We start from the raw sequence: 3919 nt of genomic DNA, 5'->3' as shown, positions 1-3919 counted from the left end.
TTAACTGGAAAATAGTATGGCCAGAAACTAGTCATAGACCAATATCTTACACTATATAGCAAGATGATGTAAAAATGGGTACATGATTTAGACATAAATAATAAAACTATCAGCAGATTATGAGAGCAAGGAATAGTTTAGCTGGAAAATGAAAGAATTTATGGCAAAGCAAGAGACAGTGAATATCATAAAATACAAAATACATAACTTTGAATACATTAAGTTAAAATAAAAAGGTTTTGCACAAACAAAACCAATGCAAACAAGATTAGAAGGAAAGTAGAAAGTTGAGAAAATTTTTCCAACCACTGTCTCTGATAAAGGAAGGCCTAATTTCTAAAATATATAGAAAACTGAGTCAAATGTATAAGAGTATAAGTCATTCTCCAATTAATAAATGGTCAAAGGATTTGAACAGTCAGTTTTTAGATAAAGAAATTAAAACTACCTGTAGTTATATAAAAATGCTCTAAATGACTATCAATTACAGAAATGCAAATTAAAACAACTCTCAGGTACCTCATCAGATCTATGAGATCTGCTAACATGATCAAAAAAGGAAAATGATAAATGTTGGGGAAAATGTGGGGAAACTGGAACACTAATGCATTGTTGGTGGAGTTGTGAACAAATCCAACCATTCTGGAGGACAATTTGGAATTATACCTAAAAGGTTATAAAACTGTGCATATCATTTGATCCACCAATGCCACTACTAGGTCTGCATCCCAGAGATATCATAAAAAAGGAAAAAGGATCCACATGTACAAAATTATTTATAGCAGTTCTTTTTGTGGTGATTAAGAATTGGAAATTGAGGAGAATGGTTGAACAAATTGTGGAATATGAATGTAATAGCATACTAATTTTCTGTAAGAAATGGTGATCAGATAGATTTCAGAAAAACCTGGAAAGACTTGTATGAACTCATGTTGAGTGAAGTAAACAGAATCAGGAAAACATTGTACCCAGTAATAGCAACATTGTGCAACGGTCAACTTTAGCTCTTTTGAGCAATGCAATGATCTAAGATAATTCCAAAGACTCATGATGAAAAATACTATCCACATCCAGAGAGAGAACTATGAAGTCTGAATACAGATGGAAGCACACTATTTTCTCTCTTTTTTCCCTTGTGGTTTTCCTCTTTTGTTCTGATTCTTATTTCACAGCATGACTAATGTGGAAATATGTTTAATATGATTGCATATGTGGACTAGGATGATAATCTCTGGTTGGTATTGCTAACAAGGAGAACAACTAGTTGCTCCTGGACTGTTGGACAACTTTGTATTTTAATCAACACTTCTTAGTAGTTTGCTGTTAAGCTCAGTTCTTGCTAAAAGAATATATGTATGATAGATGCAAGTAGGTGTTCATAGTGTATAGAGTGTTGCACTAGGATTCAGGAAGACGAAAATTCAAATCCTGTCTCAGACATTTTCTAGCTTTCCAGCCTTGGGGAAATAATTACTGTTTCCTCACCTGCAAAGTGGGGATAATATTAACTACTACCTCACAAGGTTTCTGCAAGGATCAAATTTTCTAACTGTTGTTTTTTGTTCAATCATTCAGTTATTTCTGATTCTTTGTGACACTATGGACCATAGGACACCAAACCTTTCTATCCTCCACTATCTCCTGAAGTGTCTCCAAGAACGTGTTCATTATTTCCGACACTATCTGTATCCATCTCATCCTCTTCTGTCTCCTTCTTTTTTTGCCTTTCTTATCATCAGAGTCTTTTTCTAGTGAGTCTTATCTTCTCAGTATGTGACCAAAATATTTAAGCTTCAGCTTCAGTATTTCTCCTTCCAATGAGTAGTTTGAATTAATTTCCTCAAATTTTGACCAATTTGATCTCTTTGCTGTCCAAGGGATTCTCAAAAATGATTTTTTTTTCAGTACCACAATTCAAAAATGTCAGTTACGTGGTGCTCAGTTTTCCTAATGGTCTAATCCTGGCAGCCAAACCTTACTGCTAGAAATACCATAGCTCTAGCTATATGTATTTGGTCTGTATTTGAGAATCAAATAAAATACCACATGTAATCAAAGCATTATATAAATTTTATCATTATAATTACCAAAATATAAATTTGGTTTTCCTGGGACAAATCTGCTACTCTAATTAGGATTCTGGTCAGACCATATTGTCCCAAATGTTCCTCCTGGGAGTATTTAGCAGATGAGTCATTTATTCCAGAGGCAGGAAATGATTATGTATGTGTTAGGGCAGTGAGGGAGACAGACTGGTATCTCTAAGACTTTGTAGCAGAAATTACACTTGCTAAGAGGAGAGAATTCCCACTCCCACCCCCTGCCTTATCTCATGACAGATAGAAATTCCCTTTTCAGAGCAACCCTGCTGCTGGCACCACACAGAGATGCCACTGGAATATGTAGCAAAAATTATGCCTATTGCTGTTCTCTTTGGCTCTATCTATGAATCTTGTGTATAGCATCTCTCCTTCTGAAGTGGTTATTCAGTGGCTCTATTGGATGTCCTCTGTGACTGACAGCTTTCCCCCTCATCTCTTCCTTCTCACAGGTAGCTCATTCTATCAAAGGCTGAATGACCACTTTGGGGCATATATATTTCCCATCTGACTAAGAGGCATGATATAAACCCAGAAGTTTAGGAAAGCACAGTGATTCAGTTCAGGTGTCTTACAGCTCTCCTCCAAGATTCTACTAGGGTCAAGTAAAGGTCCCCAAATACCATTTCATGTAGGAAGGACAAAATTGAGTGAGTTGAAGGAACATAGTATAGGATTATGCATCTAGAACAGGAAGAGACCCCAAAAGTGACCTGGTGTATCCCCCTCATTTAAAAAAAAATAAGGAAACTGGAAGTTGGATGAGCTTTTCCTGCCTCAGAGCCTAGCCAGGATAAAGAGTTGGACTTCAAGCAATTTGACTTAGTTGGCCTGCCAAGGACAATGTCTGGAGCCCTGGAGGCCACCTTACTGAGGGCCCAGGACCTGGACCCCACTGAGAATGCCTAGGAAGCTGGACTCCATCAGCTGAATTCGATGGCTGCTGGTCCACATAGAGATCCTGCTGAAGTACTAAGAGTAGCAAAATTTTTTATGATGTATCTTTGAATTACTTAACTCTTCAATTTATGACACACATCAAATCTGCTCCTGGTGAACTTCTTGATTTAAATGAAGTTGAAGCAACATTGGGAGAATGGAAACAAAGAGCATATGACATCACAAATAAATTAGATGGAATTGACTTCATTCAGAAAAGATCTAAGAAGCATATTCAGTAGATTGGATCTGAACTTGATCATATTGGATTAAAAGTACCCCAGCAAAAGAAGGTAAGGGATGAACTTACTGATTTAAAAGCCATGGAAAAAGCTTTGGATGAGTTAATTGACTGTATTCAGCAGCTGTTTGAAGTAACAGATGACAAAGAATAATGTAAGATTAGCTTATAGATCTATCAAGATATTCATATTATTCAAGCTTTCCATGAACAGAAGATCATTGCAATCAAGGCTCTAGAAGAAACCAAATTGAAAGTGCCCACTCCTAAACAATACAGATAAGAAGCACAAAGGGACTATTGATGTATACTTGTGTGGAATAGAACAAGATGATAAAAGTTACAAAACATTTGAAGAACTGAGCAACTACTTTAAATGACAATAAGTCTACAATTCATCCTGATCAAGAAGGAAATCTTTTAGCAGAGTGAATCAAAAAAGAAGAAGAAGAAGAAGAAGAAGAAGAAGAAGAAGAAGAGAGAGAGAGAGAGAGAGAGAGAGAGAGAGAGAGAGAGAGAGAGAGAGAGAGAGAGAGAGAGAGAAAAGAAAGCACCTGATGTTTCTTGAGCTTTAAAACTTTGGAGGATTTCAATTCTTTTTGTCAAGTTGGCTTAATTTCCTTTGTGGAGAGGCTCACTT

General features: G+C 36.3%; 1 pseudogene; it reads left to right on the top strand.

Annotated features, from left to right (window-relative positions):
• Positions 1-3035: 3035 nt before the first annotated feature.
• On the top strand, positions 3036-3711 carry LOC140532279 (transcription factor E2F6 pseudogene; annotated as a pseudogene).
• The last annotated feature ends 208 nt before the right edge of the window (positions 3712-3919 follow it).

This window comes from Notamacropus eugenii, chromosome 3, assembly GCF_028372415.1.
Source record: "Notamacropus eugenii isolate mMacEug1 chromosome 3, mMacEug1.pri_v2, whole genome shotgun sequence".
Lineage (NCBI taxonomy): Eukaryota > Metazoa > Chordata > Mammalia > Diprotodontia > Macropodidae > Notamacropus > Notamacropus eugenii.
The sequence above is the reverse complement of the archived record's forward strand: the minus strand, read 5'-3'. Positions and strand labels throughout refer to the sequence as shown.